Source organism: Trichosurus vulpecula, chromosome 4 (assembly GCF_011100635.1).
Source record: "Trichosurus vulpecula isolate mTriVul1 chromosome 4, mTriVul1.pri, whole genome shotgun sequence".
Classification (NCBI taxonomy): domain Eukaryota; kingdom Metazoa; phylum Chordata; class Mammalia; order Diprotodontia; family Phalangeridae; genus Trichosurus; species Trichosurus vulpecula.
The window spans coordinates 402,202,938-402,217,538 of record NC_050576.1 but is presented as its reverse complement, the minus strand read 5'-3'; the positions used below and the strand labels follow the sequence as shown (position 1 = coordinate 402,217,538).

The 14,601-nt window shown below is 35.0% G+C and overlaps 1 pseudogene; it reads right to left on the bottom strand.

Annotated features, from left to right (window-relative positions):
• Positions 1-2,417: 2,417 nt before the first annotated feature.
• On the bottom strand, positions 2,418-3,337 carry LOC118847523 (annotated as a pseudogene).
• Positions 3,338-14,601: the final 11,264 nt, after the last annotated feature.

Below are 14,601 nucleotides of genomic sequence, written 5' to 3'. Positions count from 1 at the left end.
GGACTTGGATATTGTTGTCCCACATGTGCTACATGTGAAAGTGGAAAAGATACTAAAGAAAACAAAGAAGTAAAGATCAATTAGATTAGACCAGGTTATAACTAGAGGAGGTCTCTGCTGGAAGCCACACAAAATTTAGGGCATTGAGCCACGCAATTGACTGAAATCTATAATTAATTCAAGATCTCACACTGTTTATTGATTACTAAAAAGATGTAGATAGATGCATGGATGGATGGATGTATTGGTAGATTTATTGTTTATTACTTGCCAAAAACTATGCCAATACTTGGTATATAAATAAAATAAAACAATTTGGCCCATGCTCTCAAGGAACTTACATTCTAACCATCAAAATTAAAGCCATAAAAAGAAAAAGGAGTGCGGTATAATTGTATCATGGTTTGGAAATGGTAGCTCAGAAGTAACATGGAGATCTGTTTCTTGGCAAGGTAGTTCACCTCTCAAAATCCAGGGTGGTTTTAGGGACAGAGTCCAAGGTTTGAGTGAGAGCAAATGAGCTAAAAATCTGTATGGAGTGGTAGGGGCAGGGAAGCGTAGCAGTGTGAGGACAAGGTTGCGCCTGAGGATGTGGACCAGTATGGAGAGTGAGTTGAGTGAGAGTGAACTTGATTAGAGCTCCTTACAAAATGGTGATTCTGATCAGAGACTCATCAATTAGATAAGTAGCTCCTAAAGTGAAAAGGCATCTTCAGGTGAGTAGTTTGGGTTGTTGGTAAGGAAGTGAGGCAGTCAAGGGAGTGAGTTGTGCTGGGAGAAAAAGGTATTTGATTTGGTCGAGCAAAACAGATCCCTAAAAGCTATCTCCCAACAAGGTACAGTTCTTATAATACTTGGTGATCTTTTTATCATTGTGACTGATGAATGAATGTGGAAGGAAGAAAAGAAGCAAAGAAAGAAGGAAAGGAAAGAAAGAAGAATAAAGAATTTATTAAGTACTTATATGCCCGGCACTCTGAGGATAAAAATACCGTTGTGACCAGACTACATTTTCTAGGGTTATCTCTCTTCACAACATGGTTTAAGGTAATTTTCCCCTGAAGGATAATGGAACTTTCCTTGAACTTGATTGATCCAGGGGGACAAGGTTGATATTGTAATTTAATTCATTTCAAAAATCAATCCTGAACTAACAGGATACTGGCGGATTCAGGCCAGTCCCTAAAATTTTCTTATCTTGTTTTCTAACTCTCTCAACCTCATCACCATACCTCAGCTTCCTACTTACCTTGAATGTTTCCAGTCCCTACGGCCTTCTTGTCTTGGAAATTCCACCCACGCTGCAACTCCCTTTTCCTATTGCTGAGTTTCTCCTAGAACCTCCATTTTGGGGGCAAAGGCCAGCTATCCTTCGTTGGAGCTGCTTCTCCTGAGTCTGCTTCTGACTCTCAGGACTTCACCACCATGTCCTTAAACGGGTACTTCTCTCCTCCCCGTCACCCCTGAGTTTCAGCTCCATTTTGTATGTTCTCTGTCACCATCAGAATGTAAGCCCCTTGAGAGGAGGGATTATTTTTATTTTCTTGTGTTTACATCTTCAGCACTTAGCCGAGTCCTGGAACATAGTAAGTGCTTAGTAAATTCTTGTTGACTTGACACCTACTTATTTATGAACTATCTGCAGATGCAAGGGTAAGTAATGAGAAAAACCCTTGGGTGGGATTGGATTCATTTATCACTGATTGTATATTGAAAATGATGTTTCCATTAGGGTTGTTCATGAGATAAAGTACTATAACAATCTATTAGATCTGCTCCATTTTATGTCCACTTATCATCCCAGTTTCAATCTACAAATGGTCTTGGAATGTTATGATTTAATTTAATATTATGTCAAAAACTGTAAGCTAATTTCTCACTTTGTTGTTGTTTTGTTGTTGCAATTTTTGTGAGGACATATTACTCACAATATTACTTCCCAGTATTTTGAACTGGTGTTCTAAGTGTATGTTGCACTTTGTTGTCATGTCTCTCCATTTAGGAAAGAGATGTGTTGTTTACTGACTGAGGTAATTTCTAGACTCTTTTGACCTCCTTTTTTTTTCCTTTTTTCTTGACATTTTATTGATATCTTTTGTTTTCACATCAGCCATTTTGGGATATGTCCTCTCCCCATCCTCCAATCAGTGAGCCGTTCCATGTAACAAAGAAAAGCAGTTAAGCAAAACCAATACAGTTACATCTTCTAACATTTTATGCAACATTCATACCCACAGTACCCTAATCCAAGGAAAGAAGAGAAAGGCATTTATGGCCTGTTCAATTTCACTTGACTGAGTTGCTTAAGCTATCTATTTCTTATTTTGTGTATTTTATATTTTTGTAGAGTAATCATTTTTTGTTAAAAATTGTAACATCTCAATTTGATTGAAACCCTACTAATTCTTATCTGCAAGCATTTAGCCACTGCTCTGCTTAGCTGCCAATCTCTTGTCTCTTTCTTCAGCAATGGTAAGGTGGATACCCTTTCCTCAGGGAAGAGAGATCCAAGGCTTGTTACCTTTGCCAATAACAAAAATGTTTGAGAGCCTAGTGGCAAAGATATTGCCATTGGCATCTTTTACATGGACAACATCAAAAGGGCCAGGGTGTTTCTCCTTGTTGGTGATCACACCAATTCAACCCAAGTTAGCTCCACCGGTCACCATACACAGGTTACCAGTATCAAACTTGATAAAATCAGTGATCTTGCCAGCTTCTAAATCAATCTGAACTGTATCATTCACTTTAATGAGAGGATCTGGGTAACGGATAGTACGGGCATCATGGGTCACCAGATGGGGAATACCTTTTGTACCCACAAAGATTTTTCTCACTTTGCACAATTTATATTTAGCCTCCTCAGCCGTAATATGATGAACAGCAAAGCGTCCCTTTGTGTCATATACCAGAAGGAAATGTTCACCCGTCTTCTCAATACTAATGACATCCATAAAGCCAGCAGGGTATGTAATATCGGTGCAGACCTTCCCATCAATCTTGATGAATCGCTGCATGCAGATCTTCTTTACTTCATCTCCAGTCAGGGCATACTTCAGTCTGTTTCTCAGGAAGATGATGAGTGGGAGACACTCCCTCAGCTTGTGGGGACCTGTGGATGGTCTTGGAGCAAAAACTCCAGTTAACTTATCCAGTGTCCAATGCTTTGGAGCTGCTACATGCTTCAGATGTTTCTTGGGACCACGAGCCATGGTTACACTGTACCTGAAATAAAGTGGTAAATTTACTCGACTGTAGGGTCACAGGCTCCATCTACTTATAAGCTGTGTGCGTTTGGCCACGTCACTTTACCCTTTTGGGCCTCAGCGTCTTTACCAGCAGCACGACCAGCTGGTCCCAAGGCCTCGTGGAAAGAGCCTTTTGACCTCCTTTTTGATATTGTTTTAAGTGGGTTAAACTCTGTTAAAAATGGGAATGGATTTCAGTATATTTATTTTCATCTACTTCTTTTTTTCTCAAGAATCAATAATTTAAACAAAACAAGTTATACTTGCTGAAATTGCATTGAATGTTAGTTCAACTTGATCTTTTCTTCACATTTTATACTGATTTTGAAATTAACTCTAAACAGTTGATGTTTTGACTACACACTGTACATTGATTCTAAAATTATGTCCACACTGGTAACCAATTATTTAATCTCTGTAAAGATAGTTGATTTCATTTTTGTGATTTGTTTTGCACAGCATTTCAATTCTTTTTTCAAATAAAAATGTTATCAATGTTTAAAGTTAATTTTTGGGGTATTATTTGCTTTTATTTCTCCCTGTTACCTCTTCTTCTCTCTCCCAGGAGCCATTCCTTACAACAAACAAATTTCTTTCATTTGAAAATTTTATTATATATTTTTAGCATTCTTTTCTTTTAAAGTTTTGAGTTCCAGATTCTCTTCCTCTTCTCACTGCTCTCCCACAGACAGACAATAAACAATATAATTTCAATTATATATTTGAAATCATTCAAAACATATTTCCCTATAACCATACTCCCCACTCCCCACCCCCCATACACAAGCAAAAATTGATGTATACTTCAATTTGCACTCAGAGTTCATCAGTTTCTCTCTCTGGAGGCTGATAGCATTTTTTTCCACCATGAGTCTTTTGGAATTGTCTTGGATGATTGCATTGATCAAAGTAGCCAAGTCTTTCACAGTTGATCATCATTACCACACTGCTATTACTGTGCATACTGTTCTCCCAGATCTCACTTCAATTTGCATCAGTTCATGTAGGTCTTGCCATGTTTTTCTGAAGTCAGACCCCTTACCATTCCTTTTAGCACAATAGTACTCCATTGTAATCATCTGCCACAACTTGTTTAGCTATTCCCCAAATATGAGCATCCCTTCAATTTCCAATTCTTTGCCACCACAAAAGAGCTGCTATAAACATTTTTCCTTTTCTGTTAATTTATCTGGGAGTAGAGGATGAGTAGTAGTATTGCTGGATCAAAGAGTATACTATTTTATAGCCTTTTGGGTATAGTTCCAGATTGTTCTCTAGAATGATTGGACTGGTTCACTACTCCACCAATTGTTCATTAATATACTTATTTTCCCTCATCCCCTTCAGCATTTGTCATTTCTGATAGATAGGAGGCAGTACCTCAGAGCAGTTTGACTTGCCCTTTCTCTGATCAATAATGAGTTAGAGCCTTTTTAATATGGCTATTGGCTCCTTTGATTTCTTCTTCTGAAAACCATCAGTTCATATCCTTTGACCAATTACCAATTTGGGAAATGCTCTTTTTTGTAAATTTGACTCAGTTCAATGTTAAGTATATATTTGAGAAATGAGGCCTTTATCAGAGAAAGTTGCTGTAAATTATTTTTGACAGTACTTCAATGTCTAGGGTACCTTTGCATAATTCAGTTTCCCTGATTACCTTTTTAATTAGTTCTATTTTTGCTTTTGCTTTGTTTGAGATTATGACTGCTACCCCTGCCTTTTTTACTTCAACTAAAGCACATTAAATTCTGTTCCTTTATTTTAATTCTGTTTGCGTCTTTCTTTTTCATGTGTATCTCTTGTGAACAACATATAGCTGGATTGTGGTTTTCAATCTATTCTGTTATCTGCCTCTGTTTTATGGGTTAGCTCATTCCATTCTCATTCACAGTTATGATTATTGTTTATTTCCTTCCTCATTTTCTTCTCTCTCTTCCTCTATCTCTTTTTAACCTGTCCTTCCTCAAAAATCCATTTTGTTTATAACCAATGCCTCCCTTAATCTGATCACCCCCCTTTTTAAATCATCCTTTCCCTTAATCTTATCCCCCTATTCTTCTATTTCCCTACTAAGTTACATCTCTATACCACAACACTCCCCCCCCCCCTCGCTCTCCATCTCTCTGTCCCGCTATGTATTCTTCCATTTTTTGAACCAACTCCAATGACAGGGGGTTCAGACATTGCTCCCAAAGCTGCTGCCTCTTTGTCTGCTGTTGATGCCAACATGTGTGTGGCCTTCAGACAGGCCTCCATACTAGTCTCAAAGACTTCTGCTGCCAACCTCTTAAGTTTTCTCAGGCCAGACAAATGTTTCACTGCAACCTTTTGTTAGCTCTGCTCCTCCAAAATTTGATTTGAGGCATTATTTTAAAGTTGTTTTAAGGGGGATATTCTGAGTGGTTGTACTTATTCTGTCATCTTGGCTATTTTGTTAATTCTCTTTTCTTTAATTCTCTCTCTAAAGAATTTTCAAAAAAAACTAATAGGAAAAAAATAAAAAAATCAGCAAAAAATAATCAATACATTGAAAATAATTTGATACTATATACAATGTTCCATAGCTGTGCAACCACTGCCTTTTTAGGCAATCTGATGTAGGTGTCTATTCATATTAATTCTTTGGGGCCAAGCTTGTTCTTTGTAATTTTACAACACTCATTTTCAATATTTTTGTGGTTGTTTTTTCTATTGTAGTTATTGTGTTTATATTTTTGTAGTCTCAATATATTCATTTATATGTTTTTAGGACTCTACGTACTTCATTTTTCTTTAGTTCATATAAGTCTTTCCCTGCACACCTGCATTCAACTTGTTTATTGTTTCCTCCAGCCCCATAATATTCTTTTATATTCATGTTCCAAATTTTGTTTAGCCATTTCCCAATTGATCGATTACTATTTTTACATTTCTTTGCTGCTACAAAAAGTTCTAATATAAGTATTTTGGTTATGAGTTGTAGACTTTATTTTTGTTAATAATATCCTTGCATTACTTACCTTGTGGAAGTTGCTAAGTCAAAAGCTATGGACATTTTAGTCACTTTATTTTCAAAATCCCAAATTGTTTTTCAGAATGAATGCACAAATTCACACCCACTCCACCAGTATATTGGGGTGCCTGCATTACTACATCTCCTCTAGCATTTACCATTTCAATCTTTTGTTAACTTTCTCCAATTTGCAGGGTGTGATGTCAAACCTCAACATTGTTCTGCCTTGAGTTTCTCTTAGTCTTAGTGGTTTACAGGATTCTTTTGTATGGTTGTTACTAGTTTATATTTATTTTTTAAGAAGAGTTTGTTCATATCCCTTAAACACCTGTCTATTGGGCATTGATTTTGGTTTATATATATACATATATATATAATATACATATACATATATATAATATATATACATATATATATATATATATATATATATATATATATACATATATTAGATATAAAATCCTTCCATTAGGGGTTTGGTATAAAGATTTTTGTCATAGTCAACTACTTCCCATATAACCATAAATGTATTAATTTTGTTTGTTCAGAAGCTTTTAAATCATGTGTAATCAAAGCTATGTTTTATCTTTTTAATTGCCTCAATCCCTTTTGATTTAATAATGCATCCCTTTCCTATAGAAATCAAAGGCATATGATCTATATCCCTTCTAATTATTTTAATAGCATAATTTTTAATATTCACATCAAATATAGTTTAGGGTGTTGGTATAAGACTAATTTCTACTTGACTAATATCATTTTTTTTCTCCGAACAGTTTTTGTCAAATAGAGAGTTCTTTCCTATGTAATTTATTTGGAGGCTTATCAAACTTACTTTATTTGGTTCAATTCTTTCTGTTTTTTCTTTGTATGTTCTATCTCATTAGGCTAGTTTTCCATTTTTAGACAACATAAATTAATCTGATGATTTCTGCTTCATAATATGTTGCTCCTCATTCTTGCCTTTTACATCATTTTCTTTGATATTCTAGACTTTATGTGCCTCCAAATGACATTTTAATTATTTTGTATAACTCTAGAAAGTATTCTTTTAGTAGTTTTATTGGTAGAACATTAAGATTTTAAATTAACTTTGGTTAAATTGTAATTTTTATTAATTAGCATGGTCCATCCATGAACACTGAATATTTCACCAGCTTTTTTATTTATTTAGGAAGCATTTTGCAATTGAATCTAGACAGGGATTGAGTACATTTTGGTAGATCAATTCAAATTAAAAAAATTTAACTCCCTTTTCTATTATTGCCTTCTAGATTTTGATAACACCAATAGTATCTTTTCTTGTGGGTTTATTTTGTAGACTGCAACACTGACCAGGCTATTATTTGTTTCAATTAGCTTATTTACATATTCCCTGAGATTTTCTAAGTAAGCCATTGTGTCATTAACAAATGCATCTAGTTTTGTCTTGAAATGATTCTGCTATTTATATGTATTTAGCTTCTTTCTTTTACATTATTACTATTGCTTACATTTCAAGAAATATAGGAAATAACAATGTCAAAAGGTTCTATCCTTGATTTACTCTTTTGTTTCATGGAAAAAGTTTTAGGGTTTTCCTGTTGCATGTTATGCTTTGTTTTAGCTAGATAATTTTTTTATAATACTTTAAAATAGATTTCTCAATTCTTTGTGGGGATTTAAGTATAAATGAGCATGTGTTGGGTCAAAGGCTTTTTTCTGTGTTTCTCAATATAATAATGTGGTTTTGAAGGCTTGAAATTCTCACCTTTTTTCATTTTATTTTATTTTATTTTATTTTATTTTTTGTGGGCAGTGGGGGGGGTGGAGAGGCAGGGGTTAAGTGACTTGCCCAAGGTCACACAGCTAGTAAGTGTGTGTCAAGTGTCTGAGGCCAGATTTGAACCCAGGTCCTCCTGACTCCAGGGCCGGTGCTCTACTCACTGCCCCACCTAGCTGCCCCTTTTCATTTTATTTTAATCCTATCATTTAGTGCTAGTATTAGAAATCCAATGATAATGAACAATATTGTATTTGGATTATATAAATCCAGGAATTTCTGCTTGGAACAAAAAGCTTGGTAACATAAAAATATAATAGGAAAATTGGTAGATTTAAAAATATAAATTCATATTTATTAATTTATCTGCCTACCTCAGATTTTTTAAAGTATACCTATCCTCATAAATAACATTCCAGTCTCTCCTTTGTGTAGCTGGAAGAACACAGCTTAAAAAAAAAGAAACGTGTTTGGGTCACAGGAAATACCTTTAAACAAAGGACAACCTTGATGAATATACACACTCCCCAAACTTTCTATAGTTCTGTGGCATTTTCCTCTTTCTCAACATTATTTTTGGAAAAAAAAGAAGTAGCAGGGCAGCATTCATATCTACTAATTTTTTTTGGTACCTGGGATATAATTTATTCAGCATCCTCTAGCCTATTCAGCTTCCCCTGTAGTATTGAGACAAAAATAATACTTTATTCATAGATAAATGTTACATGATATTGGCAAAAACAACATATTGCATACTGTTTGCAGGTCATGGAAAAAAATCCTTGCTCTCTATGGTTGCTTGAAAGAGCATCTTTAATCCACTTTCTTCTTTTTCATAAGTCTTTACTATTCCTCCCTGCTGTTAATAAACTCTTGCTTGCAACATCTATTGATGAGTTAAGGATGACAGTTGATGTAGGATCCTGAATGAAACATAATTTATTTTGAACTCATGTCCTGCCTTTGCTCAAGAAAGGACAACACAAAATTAACCCATAGATTTTACTTGGCTGTTGACCACATCATCCCATTGCAAACAGAAGCAGATTAACAAAGCAGAAATCCATAAGTGTAATTAGATTTACGCACACTGCATACCCCTAAAGGAGATTTCCAGGTCTCGTCCTGCATTTCTCTGACCAATTGGCATTCTCATTTGCTAGTTTGATATCTTAACATAAATATTACTGGAACAGTAGAGTAGGGATTTAGATGAAATGTTAGGAAAAATTATAATAATTTTGAAACCCTTTTCAGTTCTGTAAAGGTCTTCCTGTCTGATTTCAGTGTGGTCTTACCTGAAAGCTTTCTTTCTCCTCAACACTTCCTCCCCAAAAGTATTTTTAAAATCACTGTATGAGGTCTAGCAGACCTTAGGTTTTGTAATAGGGGGCTCGCCCACCATAGTACACACACACACACACACACGCACACACACACACACACACAAACACACCACCATCATCATCTCATCAATACCTATATCTACGGCTATCACTGTCACAATCATTATGATCTAGCATATATTTATCTATTTTTTATCAATCTATCTTGTAGTGTGAAAATTATTAATATTTTAATTCCCTTTTATGGAGACTTAGCCAATCAATTTATTTCCTAAAAGAAACTTTTGTTCCTTTCGAAAGGTCTCAAGGTCAAGCTCAGGAGTCCTATAATTGCTAATCTAGAGGAATAGTTCTGCTATATGTAAAGCAGGATCTTTTATTTCTTAAGTAAGGAACATACTAAATACATAATTAAATATTCTTTAACCTAAATAAGATTAAGTAGCCCAGTGATAATGGACAATGACATACATGAATTATATAAACTCAAGAATTTCTACTTAGTACAAGAAGCATGCTAATGTAAATTAAAAACAACAGGTAAATTGGAGGTTTTAAACAAATAAATTTACATTTATTAATTTCTATGGCTACTTAGGACATTTTAAAAAAGTGTAACTATCCTCATAAATAACATCCTAAACTCTCCTTTGTGTAACTAGAAGAGCGCAGTTAAAAAAAAAAAAAGAACTTGTGTTTGGGCCACAAGAAATCTCTTTGATCAAAAGAAAACCTTGATGAACACAAGTGCCCCCAAACTCCAACCTAAGTGAATTATTCAGAAACATGGCCAGATGTATAGCAGATAAAAACACACTCTATGTCTAGCATAGGAAAAAATATTTTAACTCTTTGCTTTCTACCAATCTGGATAAATCAAACACAGAACTGTTTCATCAACTAAGCACTTCTAAGGCATGTAAAGAGAGAAGATGGGAATGACCTACATATGGCAAGGATTTCCTCTTCAACATATGTGCTCATGACTACTCCACAGCACTCATTTCGGGAAACTATTGCAAAAACTCTATGAGTCTGAAATATTTACTTACTTTTAATTACCAATATGACCTTGGTTTGGTCACTCTGGCTCTTTAAGTCTAGTTATCCTCACTTGTAACTAATAAAATTACATGATTTGTAAAAATCCTCCAAACCTCTAATTCCAGTGTTTCTATACCTATCATTGCTTTCTGCTCCTGTTTCAGTTTCTGAAATCAACTTCTAATGCTCCTAGGAAATGATGAAACAACAGTTTTATCCACTGCCACACCAAAAAGATCTCGAAAATATAGTTTCCCAAATTTAAAAAAAAAATGTGACGGGAAAGCAGAGAGAATTATGAAAATGTTCAGATATCACAATCAAATTTCAACAGTCACATTAGAAGTATTGTCTCCCACATTTATTATGAGAGCTCTTTGAAAGCAGGGTCTTTCTCAATTTTCTTTATATTCCAGGACTTAGCACAGTTCTTGGAACATATTAAGTGATTAATGCTTGCTTTTTTCATTCATTCATGCATTCATTTGCTCATTCATTTACTTGAAGTGCATCAATTCTGAGCAACATCTTTGCCCTGGTATGTTTCTTTAGGGAGCATATAAATCAGAATAAGACAAAATGAAACTACTCTAAAACATTTTGGAAATTGGACAATGACCTGATCCTCCTAGCAAAAGAAGCCTGAAGGACAAGAACAAAGAAATAAATGTGAAGGCCAACAAAATCATATTCACACCTGAGGGAAAGGTGTCAGGAGAATTCTGCCAGGGCATAAAAGAACTAATAAAATCTGGCAATCCCATGAGTGGGAAAAGGGCTTCTATCACAGACAAAAATAAAATATGAAAGGATAAATCAAGTGAAAAGGATAGGGGTATCCATGACTGAGAAGGAAGCAACACACAGTTTTAGAAACATATTTGTGTGCCCACAGGCATAGGACTTTAAAATAAATGTTCTGGCATGTCTGAAATTGTGCAAAAGGGAAAAGCTTTCCAGAAATGTGTGTTGGATATGACTAGATGGAGGGATGGTGGTGGAATCTTCCCAATAGCCTAGATTTGCAGAGATTTTTAGAAAAGCTTGGGAAGGATTTATAACTTCCAGTTCTTATTGAAGAGCATACTAAATCCTATCAAAATAATAATATCCTGGGTCCAGGAAGGATTCCAGTAGAGTTCTTTTTGAAAAAAAAAGTGTAGCTCCAATTAACCCCTATAATCTCCACAGCATGTCTCTCCACCACAATAGAGTGCCATGTCTGCTACCTGGCAATCAGAAGAAACTAGTCATTAGAAAAGAAGAAAAAGACTCATCACATTGGAGCTGTGACAGGCCAATTTGCCTTCTGAATGTATATTGCAATGTTAACTAAAATTAGTTTCCATTCCTCCTCCTTCTTCCCTCCTTTGCTCCCTTTCCCCACCCCCACCATTTCCTCAAGCCAATAGCACACTGACATGCAGAAATTTATACTGAATATTAGGATTCATCTGGAAAGCTGGTCTTCTCCAGGTGCATATGGTATTTGGGAAGCAATTCCTAACTTAGGTGCAAAAGTTCTACAAACCAGTTTAGTAGTTGTATGTAAGTTGATGTCATTTCAATATCATTACCAGTAGGTTTATATCAAGGTTAGGCCTGATCAGTGCAAATAATGTGCATATGTGACTTCTTTAGGGGATTCATTATTTGCACTGATTAGGACCTAGCTGTAGTGCCTCTTGCTGTTCTTACTAATAGTGATTAATATGGTGTATCTTTGAGCCACAAGGTTGAAGGAAGGGTAGGAGATTAAAATGCCAAATCCTAAACATTTCCTTGTATGGTACTGTCCCACTAAATTATTCTTCATATAATAACTGATGCTTTCTATATTGTACATTAAAATCACTTCTGGATATAAAGTGCTCCCTCCTCCCCCTTGAATAAAACCTTATTTTATAACAAAGAAAAACAGTTAAGTAAAACTAATTGTAAGAAGCAATTCTGATAATGTATGCAACATTCTGCCCCAGTAGCCCCTGCATATTGATGTTTCATCATATGTTCTCTGGGATCATTATTGGTTTTTCATTTGTTTAATATGCTTTCTTTTAGGGTACTTTTAATTTATATTTATTATATTACTATTCTTCTGGTTCTACTTATTTCTCTCTGAATCAGATCATGCAAATCTCCCTATGTTTCTCAGAATTCCTTATGACTATCATGTCTTACTGTACAATAATATTCCTTTACATTCATATACCTCAGTTGTTCCCTCCTCCCCCAGCAATCTCCAAATTGATGGGCTGTTAAGTCATTTTTTTTAATATCAGACCTACTAAGCTTGCCATGAGAATACTTTCAGAAGATAGGCTGAATGAAGCAAAGAATAGTCTAGTGCTAATTGTTAGCTTTTTATGAATACTAAGAAAATGGACTACTATAATGACCATTCAATTCATTATTAAGGCATGAAAATTTACCCATTTCTTCCTTACCCATAAGGTTCTTTTCTTTTTCTTACTTTTTGCTTTATATAATTCAGCAACAAATAACTAGATGGCAATGTCTCCCAATTTAAGGTATAGGCAGAGTAGTTATGCCAAGTGAAAGTAGTGTGAAGGTTTCTGTTTTTGTTCTAAAATCTTCCCCTACTGTTTCTCCAGATGATTTCTGATTTTTAGGCATCTAAAGTTGTTAGTATTTGGGCAATGTTAAAAAGATTTGGGATTAAATAAAAGTTATGAGACTAAAATTGGAAAGAGAAGAATCTTTGGTTCCAAATTTTCAATGTGATAAGATACCAGTGCAGGTAGATTGGATATCCCATGGCTCTGCAAGAGATAGCTGGCTCCTGGGAAAATCTTGGGTTAATAAGGGCAGCACTGTAACAAAAAGCTGAGCAAAATGCATTAGACTTTGATACAAGTCTCAGGCCCAGAAAGAGACGCATTCAGAGAAACCCCTGGGTATCATTCCCCCTCAGAATGTGGAAATAGATACCCTTCCTCAACAGAGGCTTGTTTCTTCACTAAGAAACCCCAGACTTGTGCCAACTGTCAGTTACTTAGAACCCAAATGAGAGATGCCAGAACACCCAGCATGTGGTGCTCAGCAAATAACAATAGATGATGATGATGATGAGATCCTGCAAACCTCACATATCCCTCATTATCTGTTTTCCCAGTATTTAATTCCTTTGACTACAAACAGTTGCCAAGCATAGATTAGCACTGTATTAATTATAAAAAACAATCTCCATCAATTTTAGTATCCAGATATTTAAAAAGAATTCTGTGAAGTTGTCCACATCTAAATCCAAATTTCCTTCTTTAATAAAGGAGCCAAACAAAAGAAAGCAGTCCACCTACCATAATAATGAGGACAGGCTTTTCTAATGAAAATCACACCAGAAACCCAGGATGCCTGGGATGTATTACTCCAGAAAACCCATGACCCCATTACTAGCTTTCTCAGTTGGAAAGAATTCCTGCCGAAGATGATCTGGAGGTATTTTTACTTATAGTCTGTTTTGATGCAACAAATAGGATGACAGCTTCTTAGTATTGGAAGAGGCCTGAAGAAAGTGAGGAATTTATATTTGCATCTTCTTGCCTAGTTTAACTAGAAAAAATGTACTAAATGATCATGTGATGCATTTCTAAAACACCTTACGCTTTTATCGTACAAAAATCCCATGTGTATAAAATATTATTGAGAGCATGTAAAATCAAAAAAAGAAGTGTGCTTGTCATGAGTTGAGAGTTAGGTGCCATATACATATGGATAGTCCAAGTGTTAAATTGCTCTCTTACTCTCCAAGAATGTAGAAGAATGAGAGAGGAAGGCCTCCAATATGTTAGATGGATCTGTGGATATTTTAGAAAAAAAAAACGGTAAGAACCACAAAGGATAAGAAGATATGGAGAGTGGTAATTTATATCATTGGAGGAATTACCCAAACCAATAAAACACTGGGAACTTCAAAGTATCTCATACTCTATTTTAAAGTGTGTGGATTACATTAGAACATCAATAACATTTAAAACACAGAGGAGGAAATACGATTGCAAGGAAGGATATAAACAGCTACTCTACTGCTAAATTCAACATATACTTTTTATTTATTTGTTTTTTTTGAAGAATTTTAAATTTGTATTTGCACTGATAAGTCACACAACTAATAATTAACCATGTTTTAATCTCATGTGGCTTTTCATAGTTAACAAAAGCATCCTTGTATCATTTATGTATATG